The sequence below is a fragment of the Erithacus rubecula genome (assembly GCF_903797595.1).
Source record: "Erithacus rubecula genome assembly, chromosome: 5".
NCBI lineage: Eukaryota > Metazoa > Chordata > Aves > Passeriformes > Muscicapidae > Erithacus > Erithacus rubecula.
This window is the reverse complement of record NC_136687.1, coordinates 50684081-50700731: the sequence shown is the minus strand read 5'-3', so window position 1 is coordinate 50700731 and position 16651 is coordinate 50684081. Positions and strand designations below refer to the sequence as shown.

General features: G+C 38.7%; 1 protein-coding gene across 2 annotated transcripts in view; it reads left to right on the top strand.

Moving 5' to 3' along the window:
- The window catches only part of GRID2 (glutamate ionotropic receptor delta type subunit 2), a 664166-nt gene that overhangs the window by 265979 nt on the left and 381536 nt on the right, over nt 1-16651 (top strand). The gene's annotated exons all lie outside the window — the stretch shown is intronic.

The window sequence follows — 16651 nt, the reverse complement described above, 5'->3', positions numbered from 1 at the left end:
TAACAGTTCATGGCAGTAATCCTCTTGCAAAGAGGATCCAGAAGGACTTTGACAAAGCAGCTGCAGTCTGAAATGTGGAATAAACACATTGGGAGGAGAAAAGAGGAAAGAAAGCACATCAGAGTTAAGGACTAGACATAAGCATTGTAACAGAGTGGTAAAATACATTGTGTATCTGCAGAATTCCAAACTTAACTAGGTCCTTAAACAGCCTTAGAAAAGTCATGTGGATGGTGGAAATCCTTTCTCTCAGGAGAGTGTGCCTCAGGCTATCTGTGGGCCAGCAGCTGCCAAAGTATCTTCACCAGCTCTTCCAGAGACGTGCAAAGGAGCAGGAAGGAATTCCCACTGAGCTACAAGGGTAGGACTTTTTTTCCACCTTGAATGTGGAGGGAATGTCTGCATCAGTAGTGTCTGTTATGGAACCCACTCATTTAAGGAGTAGGAGCAGCATGTCAGGGAATCAGTTTCTGGATCACCTTATGTTATGAATGGGTTGAATCTAGGTGAGATGTCCTGATAGAGGCAGGATGGAGTTAAGAGGCAGTGACTTGTGGTCTGCCTCAAATCTCACATTAGTGATTTTGTCTTTCAGACTTGGTATATGGTTTAAAAAAGATTTTAAAAAAACCCATATTGGTGACTTGCTTAAAGGAGTGACAGCCTTTTAATTTTTTTTTTCTTTAAGAAAAAAATTGCATATTGAGAACAAGGATTTATCCTGACCTTGTTATCTTTTTTCACTGTAGTGCAGGATGAGACTGCAGAAAAAATAGTACCTCCTTATTATGTGCTCCTTGCCTGTTGTGACTCAGAGTGGACTTTAATTTGAAAATAGGAAGTGGAGAGCTACATTCCAGACTGGAAATACTTCAGAGGATCTCTCAGACTGTCTAGGGTACTAAAGGAGGCAGTAACATAGGTATAATAAGATTGTCATGCCCTTCTGGAGCAGTAGCTGGAGACTGAGATTTCAGCATCTGGGACACAAGACCATGAGTATCTGGCTTCACCTAGTCAGGACTGGGAGATCAGCTATCATCTTCTGGGGATGAATTGTCTGCCTGAGGATGTGTTTCAAAAAGAATGGATATGGCACTGGGTGTATGGCTCAGTTGAGGTGTTAGGGCATGGGTTGGACTCAATGATCTTGAAGGTTTCTTCCAACCTGGTGATTCTGTGATTCCTCTTCTACCAAAACTTACTGCTCCCAGAGTGTCCTGCACACTCTGAATTGCTGAATCTCAGTTCAACTGTGTGATCATGACTTGTTGTGATGCCATACATATCTGAGCAGAGATGAATAATCAGATAGCAAACGTGTTCCAAGTGCTTGGCTCATATTTTGGAATGGAATGTACAGCCACTCATAATTTGGACGACAGCACTAAAAGAGACAAGGAGGGGAAAAGAAACAATGATTTTTGTTTGGGATCATTAGATGGTATTTCAGACTATCAGTGTTACTGTGGAATGCTTTATTTTTTTCTTCCTTTAAGTGTCATGAGAGACATGGGCTGTACTTATGTTCCTTTCCTGAGTTTTCTGTCCTTCCCTGGTAATAGCCTCTATATAGAACATCTGAAAAGAACTTGAGGGCTCTCTCTCCATGACAGAGTCCTCTCTTTTAGAATAGTACCAATTTGTACCTGTCGCAATAAGAAAAATAATAATTTTGCATAATTTGACAGTGCTCTGAGAAAAATATCCCAGCATCACTGCACAGGGACTAACCTTTTTATAAAAGGGTTTTTGTGTTTGTGTTTGGTTTTTTTGTTTTTTTTTTTTTCATTTGTTCTCTCAATGGCTGGATAAATCCATGAAGTGCTGCTGACTGTAGAACTTCTTTGAAGGTGAAGTAGTGCCCTTGCAAGGCCAGTGCTGCTTGCTTGCACTTAAAAAGACTACTTTTTCTCCTTGACGAGGAAGTGTTTCTATGGTTTATAACAGGTTTTCTGGCTTTACTGCCCTGTGTGAAACTGTGGTGGCTCCCACTGGGACTTTGCAACAGCAGGAGCTTCCAGCATAGCTTGGTGTGGCAGTCAGGGCTATAAAAGGCTGAAGTTCTGGAGCTAACACCAGGATTTGTCTTGGTAAAGCAGAAGCTGTGAAACACCACAGGCTTCAAATACCCCCAACTTTCCAAGTTCTTTTGGCCCAGCAGCTGAACAGCTGATGTTTCACATGTTTTCCCCCAGAATTCTGCACATCTCTGTCTTGGGCAGCACAGAGATAACACTGCACACATCCCTGTGGTGAGTACCTGGGACGCCTCCAGCTGTGCTCCTGTGCTCCCATTCCCCCTCCAGCACCTTCCACCTGGCTCTGGGTTAGCTGTGTGAGGAGCAGGAGTCTGGGGAAGGTGTTTGCACCTCCTGGCAAGTCCAGCAAAGGCAGAGTTTCTTGTGTTAGAAAAGAGTGTTTGCTCTCCCACAGGTGCTCTGGGGCCAAGGCACTGTAAAGTGTGCTGTGATTTTGGGAGAGATTATTTTAGTCAGTGTATTTAGAAGGATACAAGGGGGAAGGGTACAAGCAGGCTTCTCTCCCTTTGTAGGCTGGGTAAAAAAGAAGTGCTCTTGATGTGTTATATTTGTAATGTATGAGAAGGAAGGACCTTTCAGTTGCTCAGGCAGGCAAGTCCAACAAGGGATGAATGGGTTTCTCAGCAGCTGAGGTCCCCCTTCAGCACCCAGCAGTAAAGAGGCTGCTGGGTGAGGTTTTTTGGTTATTCTGGACATCAGGAGAGGCCTGGCAGTAGCAGGAATGCAGGTCCTTGTGTATATCCTGTCCTGTCTAGGGAGGAACACATGAAGTTCTGAGCCATGAGCATGTTGTGTAAATAACTTGCCTGATATTGTGGTGCATGATTCCTCCTGTTAGCTGGGGAGGGTCTGAGGGTCAAAATGGAGTAAAAATGTCTTCTTTTTATGGCCCTAGTCCACAGACCATGTTAATGTTGCATATCTAACAGGAAAGTCTTCCCAGCTGCTCTTTACCACACACCAAAAAGGTCCTTTGGTGAAGCCACCATATTTGTGTAGTCTTGTGTTCCATACCTACATGGGCTAATTCTCAAATCTATTTCTTTTCCAGGAGAGAAAAATGCAAATGAATATGTTTAATATTTACCTAGATTAGAGATACTAAGTTCTAACAGTTTTCAAGTGTGAATAATTTAGAACTTGCATAGGTGATGTACAGTATATTTCTAGGATATTCCAGTTGGGAGAATCTGTACAATCTAACCCATTGTCAGTATAATACCTTCACTATACAGCCAAAGTTGATTAAGTAAGGTTTTCAAGAATTGTTTGACTTCCTATGTCAATAGACTTTTTGAAAATTGAATTTTAAATGCAGAAATGATACAGATTTATTTGGAATACTTTTGGGATACCTTTACACAACATTTGCCAGCCTTGAGTTTTAGGTTGCAGAATCATTAGGCATATAGTCATCTCTATTTCCATTGCTTGCACTTTAGCCTGGATAAGGAAGAAAAAGTAAAATGAAACCTCCAAGCACTGACACATGTTGCAGATTGCCTCTGTCTTCTTATGTAGGATGCTTTGGGATTTCAGAAGGGTTAGGGGAAGTTTTCTGAACAATTGACCTCTCCTGTTGTGCACAGAAAGGCATCACAAATTCAGAAAACTTCTGCTGGCTTTACAGCTTATTCATTGATCCTAGAAGAAGTGATGTTTTATACACATGTATGAATGGACATGTTAAATGTGGGTGTCTCAGTGGCCCTGCTTTGTAGCAATGGTTTGAAAGAAAATATAAGCCCTCCCATAACTGAGTGATAGAAAGGTAAAAGCTATTCAGTAAAGACTGATGTGTTGGAGACAAAATTTATAAATTCTCTTCTCTATATCAGATCTATGCATGATGGCCAAATGTGGCAATCTCCCTGTCGTATTTCTTCTGTGATATGCTTATTATGTCTCTTTCAAAGTCTAATCAAGAAAAACTCTTTCTTCATCCTGATTAACTTGTATTTATATTTAATTAACAATTATTTATAACATAAATTTATGTGCTTATAATTTATGTAAGTTTATGTATTATATTTTTGAAATGTGCTGCACTTTCCACCAGTTAGCAAAGGAAGTATAAAATGAAGCAAAGCTCTCTGGGATGTGTTAAGAGTTGGAATTGTTTGTTTATCAGGCCTTCAAAAATATATAACTGCGCTTTTTGTTATATTATTATACAAGCAGTGTGAGCTATAGCATATGAAGAAAGGCATGTAGAAGCTCTCAGGAAGATTTACTTGAGCATTATTAGTGAACTAGTGAGTGATCTGGAGTTTTGTCATCTTAAGAGTTTTTCCTATTACTGTAAAATTGTTTTATGTGGGGTGTCAGAAGAGAGTGGCCTACCAAGTGCTAGTGCTTTTTTTTTGTAGCTTGTGATATACAAGGGGAAATTGATGGACTGATAATTTGTACCCTCAGACTTGTAATGATGTGATAATGTTTTATTTACAGTTTTTTAATCTTAGCCAATTTGTCCCATGAAATAGGTAGTTAGGACTACTTTTCTGACATTTAGCATATAATGTTATCTTAGAATTGGCTAATAGAACATAAGTTGTCAAATGTTATGTTTATTACCTCTATATTGTTAAGTCGAAGACTTTATCAAATTATTTATTTTTCATAGGGGAAATATAATGTAGATTCTGAGTAGAGGTGTTTTCCACATAAAGAGTTGTAGGACATAGATGCTCTGTATTGGAACACAGGTTTGTGTTTCCAGCTGGAGTACAGACCTGAGTCAGGAAGTCTGTACAATAAAAAATAAGGGCTAAAGTGAAGACTCCAGCACAGATCAAGAACCAAAGCCACATCAAGTAAGTAAATTTGCAGCTAGGAAATGTTAGTTATCCTCATCAGTAAGAGTGTACCTCAGCAACTTCTCAATCTATGTGGGCTCAAAGACTTGCCATGCAGTTGTGTTCCTCCATGCTGCTGGTCTGGACGTCCCTGGCTTTTAAAGATCATTATTTGTTTTCCACTCTTGTTTATGAGAGTGCTTCTGTCAGCTCTTTAAATGCTAAGCAAAGGTATCTTCATATTAACTACATCAGACAGACTGAAATTTTTCTACATGTCCCCTAGCATGCTCTTTTCTCTCTCTCTTATGCATGTGAGGTTGATGTTCCTTACATTAGTTCCTGTGCTGGTTTGGCACTAAAATCAACCCAAGAAAATGGTTTAGTTTTTGGCTAGCTGAGGAAGAGAAGTTCCCTAAACTGTGGGTTTTTTTTTTTCTTTTTGGAATTGTTTGAACCTGGACTGAAAATCCTTGACATAAATTGGTGCATTGGCCAGGAAATTTCAAACTGGTGAACCAAACCATGACATAAAAATTGGTGGTTTTGCCTGGTTGAATTGAAACTGAAATAGCTCCTTATACTTACTGTGATTTTTTTTTTTTTTTTTTTTTTTAAACCTTGATATTTCTTTCTAGTTGCATCTGCTTTTGTGCCTCAGATTTCTGGTTTGTACATCAGCCTCACACTATTATTTTTCACTTTAGTATTTGTAGATTCTGGTTTCTGATCTGCTTTTTTCTCATGGTTAATGCTAGTAGAAAACTCAATAAGACAACATAGCTAAGGTGGCATTCACTGCTCTACTCCATCTGATTTATTCTTTGTCCCTCAGACTCTTGAGAAGATCAGTGTTTTGATCCTGTGTTTAGTTAAAAGCTCTCCCTGCAAGCTGCATGCCTTTCCCACACAGTGGAGTGTAAACCTGGCACTGTGACGTGGCTCACTCACAGCTGGGACCAGTTTCTCTGCATCTGACCCTCCAGCATCCCCTGCAGCAGCATTATTCTGGGTGGGAGGGGGGTTCTGGCCATCCCTACTGGGATGGGATGTGGGCACACACAGTGCTGCAGTGGGGAGGGATGAGAAGGTCCCACGTGTGGAGCTCATAGGAGTTGCTAGATGAGCCCACAGCTGCTGTCCTGGGCAGAGTACATCTAGTTTCCTTCTTCTTGGAGCTGAATACCATCAGCTTGAGCAAAAACAGAATTAGTGCTCATTCAGAAATGTGAAATTCATGATAAATTATCTAATGGAACCTTTTTTCATACTGGAATGGATATTCAGAAAATAATGCGTTTTTGAGTGATAATTGTGCTGTCCAGAATGCAACCTTTACTGAATCCTTGTTTTGTTTTTTTGTTTTGTTGGGTTTTTTTTTTTTTTTTTGTTGTGCTCAGCTCACTGTGTCTTGAGATATTACAGCATCTTCCTGTACCAAAGGTGGTATAAGCCCTTAGAAATTTCCTGTGCTAAAATGAATGACTAATAGAAATCATGACTATTGGGCTAGTTCTTTTCCTATACAGAACTTCAAAAACAAACATTTTCTGAATACAAGCTGTTGTCTATTCTATATTTACTGTTGGTTCTCTCTCTAGTAATTCAACATTTCTTCTTTGCTAGACAGCATGTAATATTTGGATAAAAAAATAGGAGGGAAAAGTTTTAAATTATGAACAGGTGTTCTCTTTTTCATTCCACAGTGAATTCTAGTAGTAATCATTATTTCTATATACCAAACAAAAGTGTCAGCACCACTGTTTGAATAATGCAGTAATGGAAGTCACAGGTCTTGATCTGATTTGGGTTTTTTGTTTGTTTTCTATGTGGCGATTGCTATGATATCAAAATAGAATATTAGTTAGTACACACATTTTAGTAAAGGGGGAAAATTACATTTTAATTTTATTAAAACGTTACAGCAGTGCACTTTAAATTTTAGAATCTGACAGATTAACACCATTAGATTAATACCTGGTTACAGTAATTGGATATTGGTATCAGTGTTGTTAGCACAGAGATCCTATTAACTTGTTTACGGAGCTGCCTTACATGGCTAATCCAATTTGGAGCTTACCATTAATTACAGCAACGCAGAGATGAATGGATATTGGGTGCAGCACCTTGCTGCAGGAAAGGCAGTTCTGGTGGCATAATACTGGCCACATTGCATGGACAGCTGAGAAACATCTGAGTTTGATAAGAGCATCCCCAGAGAAAGCCATCTTGGGTGATCAGGATTGTCTGTACTTCTGGAAAGGGGCAGGCTCCACGTGGGTGCCCTTTTTTCTTGCCATGGGGCAGAAGAAGGGGCGTTTTATATATATTTATATAATTTACACCAATGCAGTGGTTTGTTTGCACTTTTTCATTCTGTGTTTGCATATAGTGTGCTCTGGGTGTTTAGTTATCTATATGGGCAGAAGTGTGTGCTGGCTCACAGCAATGGCTTGCCATTGGCATGTGTGAATATAATAGTTCAGCTCAATTTGAGGATAGCAGGGAGGAAAGAAGCACCTGTCATGTCATACATGATACTTGCATAAAGAATTTGGTTGGCCTAAAATTGCTAAGTTGGTTGACATCAGTGAAATCAGTACTTGTATTTTTTGGCAAAAAAATATGGTTCTTTTTCTTGCTTCGTCATTTTTTTTTTTTGTCAGAGGCATTTTCTAGATGAAAATTTGCAGCAAAATGATGATGCATTGAAATAGTTTGCTCACGTACTATGTGAGCTAAAATTTGAAAATATTGCAATACTGTTTTTCCTGTAATTTTAGATGATCAGAAATGTGGTAGTAATTAAACTGTTTTTCCATGTTCTCTGGTTTTCAGCGAGGAAAAGAATCTAAGCTAAATGCTAAATTTAGGAATTTCTGTAGCACAATTTACCAGCTCATGGAATGGTGGAGCTCTTTATATGCAGTGCACTTACATCATATACATGAAGTTGATAGTCAAGTGAAGTCAGGTGTTACAACCTTTCTATTTTTTTTTTTTTTTTTTTTTTTTTTTTTTTTTTTTTTTTTTTTTGGGTCTACTCCCCAAATTTGGCCTTTCACGCCTTCCACGAAAATATGTTTCTGTCAAAAGCAAGTGCTCCCTTTCTTCTCCTGTACTTGTCCTGCATCATTCCCTTATGTTTAGTATTTCAAAGCTGACAGAATTGGGTATTTATGGAAAACATACACAGGATTCACCAGGCAAGGAATTTAAATTTCAGAAGGTGAAATTATAACACTTTTGAAGTCGGTGACAAAACTCACTCCAACTATAGCAGGACCTAGATTTTATCCTCAATTTTTTAGGCCCAAATAAACACTTCAGTCATGAGACTGCCCACTTTGGATTTCACAGTGAAGAAAAACCTGACAAACAGGAAAATAATGGCTATTCCAGAAAACAAGAGTATGCAGTTAAATAACATTGAATTAAAAGCTGTGTTGTATATTCCTACCTGCTTGTCAAGGTTGCAGTCTGCTTTCAGCTTCTAGACTGGTGCTGATATATTACAGACCTATGCAGAGCTGTGCCACCTACTTTACATTGCAAAATGTAAAAGACAGGGCAAAGATGGTGTCATCATGTCCTCTGTATGTACTGCTAATGTGGAGTGACCAGATTATTGGAATTAAAATCAGCTTCTGTCCTTCTATAATCAGAAAAGTGAGTTTAATGATTTTATGTAAATGTTGAGTAAAGCAGAAATGCAGGGTTTAGTCCAAGTGACTCAGAGGATGTGATTTCCTTCTCCTTTCTTTTTTCCCCTTCTACCTCCAAGACTGTTAAGCAAATGGAACAGACTATCAAGTATGCATGCACATTTCAACCCACCCATGCCAAGCTCTCAAAATGTGGAAACACAGGCAAAGTTTAATAAAATTTATTCAAGAAATCCACAGACTATAAAAAAAAAAAAATACAACGCTAATTAGACTGTTCTTTTTGCCATTAATATCAGTGGAAGTGTGTGTTTATAGACATGGGAAGACACCCCCTGCCACTGTAATAATGATTCCTTTGTATTCAGGACTCACAATGATGTTTCAGCTGATTAATCTCTTCAAGTGTCCTCTTTGGAGGGCTGAAACATTTGTCAGAAGTCTTCAAAGTCTGAATTACTCTGATTTGCAATCCTCATAAAATTTTAGTTTATTAAATTGAACCTGTCAATATTACTTAGTTCATGCTCTCCTGTTCTCCATTTTAGACTTTTCTGTGAGCTGGAGAAATAATGTGATTTAAAATGAGATTGTGATGTATGTTTTAGTGATGTGGGTGAGTTGATCTCTACCCAGGACAGAGGCAGCAAAAAGCAATATTTCCCTGCAGGCTCCCTCTCAGGTAACTGGGGAAGCTGGTTTGATACCAGGTTTTCACAGGATAGCTTGGCAAAGCCAGTTGAAACATTTTGCATGCCCCTTGTTGTGCTCAAGAAAAAATACATGTACTATGTTTAGGTGAAATGAACCACAGGGAAGAAGTAATTTTTGAGGAAGTCAGTGTTGCAGAAGTTTCCTAATAATGATGGGAATTTGTACTACTTGAAACTTTACAAGTTTCCTTGTAATTCAGTTGAATTCCAGTAGGATTTTCCAACCATGTGTTAGCTGCATTCCTATGCTGGAGCTGCTGTGAGGAAAATTAGGGGTTTGACCATAAACTTGTCAATTGGGACTGTTCAGTGCTATGAATAAACTTAGTGGTTTTCCAAAGAAAGGCTTACAGCCTTCTAAAATACAAAATATGATCTCATTGTCCTTTAGCTTGGAAAGGCAGAAGAACAAATCTTTTTTAAGGCCTCCAAAAAATCTTTAAAAAACCCATATAACCCTACCCCCAGCACTCAAATAATAAGAGGAAGAGCCATGTAATGTGCCTTGTATCTGTGAAAATACATCTCCACTGTTTTAATGGGACAATTATTTCAAACCAGAACTTGTTGCAAAAATCCTGGATGCTTTTGAGAAATTAATTTTCCCTGATTTTAGGGAGGCATATAGTTTTCCATTTGGCTAATCTAGAGGTTGGCAGACTTTTTGCCTCTTCTTTTTAGTCTGACTCTGATGCTGGAACTTCTCTTATGTCAATGGGGTTCTCTGTGATCAGTTTCAAATTATGTTGAAGAAGTTGCATTGTCTTTACTACAGTCAATCTTTAGTTTTGGTGATCATCACATAAATAAAATACAAGAGCAAATTTTGCAGTTGCAGTGAATTAAACTTTGTACCTAATGGACATAATGTGCTAAGGTCACATGATGCACTGCAAATGTGTTCAGTAATTATGGTCAGCAGCAGAAATACAGCAAAAGGGCTGATTAGTTTTTGATTTGAAAAATTTAGCTGAGGTTTGTTTAATGAATACTAAGAGATATAGAGAAAGAAATCTGGCATTGGGGTGTCTGCTTTAGGCATTTCAGCTCCTAGGAGAGGGAATGGGTATATTCCCTTGTTGGTCAGTCATTCATTCTTTCAAGATTCAGGTGTTTCTCTAGGAGTTTTGCCGTACAGATGTGATTAATAGGCTACTTCTATGTGGTAGAAGTTGTAGTAAAATCTGTGCTGTTTCAGAAGGCTTCCTATAAAGACCCTCCTCAACTAGAAATGCTTTTCTGTATGCTAGGAATAGACATGAAAAGATGGAAATAATTCTTTAAAAGGAACCAATAAAGAGAGCAGCTATACCATTCTTATTTGTATTTTGCCATTCTTTCTTTAACTGTTTGGGGTTTTATTGTATTTTCTGTCCTTTTGTTTGAATATTTGTGGTTTTTTTGGGAAAGAGATAGCCCTTTTATTTTGCCAACACAAGCTGGTTTAGCACTGCTGTGTTCTTGCTCCAGAGCTGTGGATTCTGGGATGATAGCAGCAACAAATAATAACAATGCTGAGAGTTGGTCCAGATGTTTATCCCGAGGTTAAAATCATATCAACAATGCAACCAGACATGATTTGTTTTGTCTTCTTCCTCCTAAAGCAATGACATATTATGACAAGTCAGGATGGTGAGCAAAGGATGTTCATAGCTACTCTCTTAACCCATTCAGCAGCCTTCTCATCCCTATAGCTTCATCTTACAAACTGGGATCATCCTTTGTTTCATAAAGCATCTCATGAATCTGAGATGAAAGCCTTTTCTAGGGAGTCTTCATATCTGAATTCATAAGATGTAGCAGATTTGGGTTGTTGGTTTTTTTTTTGTTGTTGTTTTTGTTGTTTTTTTTCCCCCTTGAGGTATTGGAAGCATTCATTAGAAAGCTTGTTGCAGAGTTCTATAGCTTATTTGATGTACAAATTTTGGGAGTTTAGACAAAGAAAAAAAAAATCCCCCAAAACTATCATTGCCCATTTACAAAACACAACTGATTTGAATTGTTTGTCCAGAGACAAACATGGCTGGCAGCTAGATGAGCCTTAATTACTTTTCCCACAATTCATTGACTGTTTATTTTTTCCAAAGAAAATGTTATTCCTCCTTGCATAAGCTATCAGGAGGGCAGAATGCAGTCGCAATGTTGCTTTGCTTCTCCACCCCACCACTTCCCTGGGAAGTGGGTGCTACACAGAAAATCATCTTCCTGCTTGCCTGAGGATGCCACTCCTTGGAGGTGCTGGTGCCCTCCTGGATGGTGGTGAGTGGTAACAACATCCAGGTGACAGCATTTGGCTGAGGATTGCTGGCACATGCAGCCCTTGATGCCATCTCCTGCAGGGGAGGTCTGAGATGCACGAGGGATGAAATCCTTCCTCATTAATTTTAGCAGTGGCATAATTTTTTCACGTATTTCTGTTTTGTAGGCTGTAGGTTATGAGAGTGAAAACAAGTGAAGTGTTTAAAGGAGCACCTAGCTGTCAGAACAGTATCTTCCCTACCCAAATATCCTTGGTTTACTCTCATATGTAAATGACAGGTTTAGCAGGCCTCCCACCTGCTAAAAAAAGCAGTTTTAAAACTGAAGTGAATAAAAATGGTACTCTATTGAAATATTTATACAGCCTTTTTTGCTTTTGCCCATTATATCTTGTTGTTAAATACTTAGAATGATTTGAAGTGTATTTAAGCAGACAAGAAACAACCACCCCTGCAGTGTTCTGAGAAATACAGGTACTATAATTTGGTACACAGGAAGTGTATTATACACTATGCATCTTGAAATAGGGACCATTTTAAAACTGCAGACCCACATGTATAATGTTTTTATTGGCGTTTTTTCTGAGGTATACTTTGCCGTGCATTAGTAAAGAAGGTCCTGTAGCAGGAAACACTTAAATGAATGTTTTTTGTTTTCATTAGAGGGATTAAATAAAAAAGGGAAAAAGACTGGCAAAGCACTAATACTATATGATAAAGGCTACAGAACTTCCCAGAATTATTCCTGTGTAAAGCGAAATAATTTAGGTTTAACAAAATCAGTTTCCAGTCTAGGTTTAAAAAAAAGTACAAATACCTAACTCCTAGGAAGTTATTACGATTATTATATGGCTCCAATGAAACTGCAGAGCTTTAGCACTGCTGTAGACTGGTCAATAAATAATTTCTTTCAATTGCTTTGGATCTCAAAGAATAGTCTGGTTTACAAGTGAAAAATAAGAGGGAGATGTTAGATGGGTCATAGCTGAATTCAGCTGTTGTTAAGACAACAATGAAAATAAGAAATTCCTTCAAGCCTTGTGAAACAGGTGGATTCTTTGGGACTGGGGTCTTTGTATACACATGCTACTTTCACTTTTCACTTGTTGAATTTTTCTTTATTGTTTGGTATTTTCTGTGTTAGCTTGAAAATAAACATCTGTAAGGCCTGAACTAAAGCATCTGCCACTGTGAAAAAAGCAGTTTGTCAAAGAACTAAGTCTAGTTCCCACGTGTTCTTATTTCAACTACTGTCAACCATTGCTTGAAGTGTTGTGTTCAGCAGCTGGTTGGTGATCATCAGTTTGGGGTTGAAGCTCCTGTGCCTTCACCTTTCAGATGAATTCATAGGCAGTTGAATTCCCTTAAGAATTCTTGCCCTGGGTTCTCTTTTCAGGTTAACACTTTTGTTGTTTGAACAGGGGAAAAGATTTCAGAATAGAGAAGAGACCAGATAAGAGGTTTCAGGTAGTGTCCACACTTTGCATGTAAGGGTTGTTTGTGGTGCCTTTGCACTGGTGTGTAGAGAGCTCAGACTGGCTGTGCTCCCCTGGGAAATGTGGGATTCCTGCAGCAGCACTGGGTCCTGGCTGGAGGCTGCCCTGTGTTCCTCAAACAACCATGTCCCTCTTTCCCTTATAATACTCTGAATCCCACTGGGACCTGAAGCTTGTGTAGTGCAGGATTGTGTCATCATGTCTGTATCCCATGCAGGAATGCTTTCCCCAAGGCTAAGTTCTGTTGGGTTTTTATTCCTGGCAGGAACAGATACAGGGATAGTGGTGGATGCAGAGCAATACACTGTATTAGAAAGTGCAGTGGAAAACAAGCTCTGCTGCTAGAACTCAGCTTTCATTGTTTCATCTGCCTAGGCTTATAAAGTAAACAAGGATCATTATGGCCTGAGTAAATACCCAGCACAATTGTCATTTCATGATAAACAGTGATGTTATTTTGGATGCATGGAAATCCTTCACTTAAATATATTCTCTCTAAGGTTTTGTTGTTTCAAAATTTCATGATCAGTTTTAAGCATCTCACTTAATCCAGTCTTGTAAATGTATACTTCTTACAATTTCTCCCAAAAGAAATTTGATGTGATAAAGTGGTTATCCCTTTGACTTATTTTCAGTTCCTGTTGGCTATCCATGTATTGGCTATTGTCAGAAGAATTGGAAAGTATCCAGCAGTGTGTGTGTGTGATTTCCAGATTAGCTTTTGCCCTCACCATAACATCTGTAACCCTGGAGCTGCAGGCTGTGTGTCACCAATTCCCCTCTTTTCAAAGCAGCAGGCATGTTTGTCAGCAGGCTTTTCTCTCAGCTGGCTGGCTTCCCTGATGCAGAAAGCAGGGCAGGAAAACATCAAGAGGTCACCAAACAAAACAGGGTCACCTGAGTTGAATACCCATGGCCAGCCTGAAGAAGGGAGTTGTGGAGTAAGCACAGGTGGGGTGGATCTGTGATGGGAAGCTCTTTAATCAGTGACTCTCTTACATCCTTGGTCAGCATAAGTGGGATCTCAAAGCTGGATGGGTTAGTTTAGACAGGCTGCAAACTGGAATGAAGGTGGCAGAAATGTTTTAATATACAGTATTCATTTACAAAGCTGTTTTCAATTTTAAAAATGAAGTCTCATATTAATAGTATTTTTTTATGTTGGGAAAAGTCACATTTATTGGCAGTTCTAGTAACTGAAATGTGATATTCAGTTTCAAGCAGGGACAAATATTTTTTTTTTCTTTTCTTGCCTTTTTTTCCTCACTACAGCAATTGATGAAAAAAAAAGAAAGAACTCCAGACTGATCTAGAATCACACACATAAAATGGTTTAAAGTATTTTTCACTTATGCCATCAAAACAAATAAATATGTTTGTTCATCTCTAGCTAGTTCCATGTTTCACAATGAGTCCTTGGGTACCTTTGTATAAGCTTTGACTTTAGTGCTTCAGTGTTCCCACTGAGAAGAAATAGAACAGTTTGTTGTTTATCACATGGGATGGTTTGGAGTCAGTTATGCTGGAAGAATATTTTAAAGACAAATGAACTGTTCAGCTGGGAAAAGACTGCTAAAAGGAAGACCTTGAGAACATGCTGACTTCTCCCTTTTCTCCTTATGCACTTCCCTTTATTTCATAAGGTTGTTTCTTTCGATGTTAAGAATGACGGTGAATTTCAAATTATTTTTAAAATACAGATATATTTTTAAATTGCTTTGCAAAGCACAGTGTTGAATGTTGAAGAGCAGGCAGAAGAGGAGCTGAGAGGCTTGTGACTTTTGTCTCTACTCCTTAGTCTTTCTTTGTAATCTGCTGTAAATAGCTTAATCTCAACACTTGAAGCTTCTGAATGTTAAATTGGGGATAATCTTCTCACACTTCATGGGAGGTAACAAATATAATTTATTTATTTATATGTCCAGAGTGTTTTGAAATTCCTCTAAATTAGGTGAAATAAAAATGGAGAGTATTCTTCCTTGACAGAAATTTAAATGTGAAAGTAGCATTAAAATTTAGCTCTCTAACTTTTTCCTTTGTAAAGAGAAGCATTCCCTGCAGGAATCATATTCATCCTTCCTATTCACTTCCTTTGCACTGGAGCACTTCCAGGTCTGTAAAACATTTCTCATGGGAATGATATTGGTGAAGCTGTTACCTGCCTTGAGTTGGTTGGCATATGGTTAGGAATTTAGGTGCTGTTTCACTTACAGGCAGCATAAATGCAGTGAGACCTCCTGTAATAGTTCATGTATTTTCCCCATTATATTTTGCATCTCAAAGGTCAGCACACCAATTTGGCAGAGTGTATTTAATTGATGTACCAACAGTTAAGGCTTCTTGTGTTTAATTTTACTTTTATTCTTTCAGCTTAAAGAAGTAGTTTGAGGGAAATAGATGACATTATAATTTTTTTCAGTAAATTCATGGTAATATATTCACTTATAAAGTGATCTTGGTACATGCAGGGGTTATTCCAGTGTAATGCAGAATTTGAAATCAAGTTTCACTCGTTTGTCTGTGATCCTAAGGAATGACACAGCCTTGCTTCAGAGTAGTGTTTGTACTTCATTTTTATCACTTTTTCAGGAGACACAAACAGCATACCTTCCAGTTGGGGCAGTCATGCTGTGAAAGTGCATGACTGCAGCCCACTAGATAAAGCCCTGTCTCCAGGAAGAGGCCAGCTGGTCTCTCATTGCTTTTTCACCCACAGAGATGGGGTGAATGGCATGGACCCTGGGTTCTTTCTTTTCATGTATCAAGTTCTCTTTTTCCTTCTGTCTGTCCCCTTGAACTCTGCAGTGTTTCCAAGGCACTTGTTCCATGTCAAGAGAAAACGCACTGTGGGACTGGTTTAGACTTTTTATTGTCCAACAGTGAATAAACAGATGGTTTGAACTACTTCTGTTAGGGAAAAAGTTTTAGCCTGCAGTCCTTCACCTGCTGCCTACCTGCTATAGGATGTTATGGCAAAGTTGCATCCTTGTTTTTGTCCTACTCTGTTTGTGCTGCTTGACTTTGCACTTAATTATCTTTTGGAAGCTTGTGTCAGGTGTGTGCTGAGCTACTCATGGGAAGTGCATGTAATTTATGAATCCCAACTGGCCTTTTGCAGTAACAGCACCATCCAGTTCAGAGTAGCCAGTGTGCCAGGCAGAAGTGCCTACAGTCCTGTGCAATGACAAAATGCCTTGTAATGCAGTATGATTTTTGTAACTTAGGGCACTTTTAGATGCTTCTGGGCAGAAGTTTTCTTATAATCCTATGTGTGAGACTTAGCAAGACAACTAAAATCTGAGTGGATCTTCTGTATATATATATTTTAGTCATTTCTTATGAGGAAATAGTATGTCTTTGTGCTCAGAGAAGCTGATGCACTCTGAGAAAGCAGCATCACAGGGACCCACCCGAGCATTAGGTTTGTGGCTGATAAAATCAGCTGCTGAATCTCAAACATAGCATAAAAAACTTGGCCCTCATAGGGTCTACCCTACTCACATAAAGTGGCACATGTAAAAAAGTTGGAGCAACAAAGTGAATTTTGATTTAAGGTTGTGGATTGATGCAGGCTTATTTACAGCTCATCAAGAGTTTTGTGTGATCTGTAGTAGTCTTTGATTATGAGTTAAGCACTGAATATGATACAGACAAAAATGCCTTTATCCTAACTTAGCCA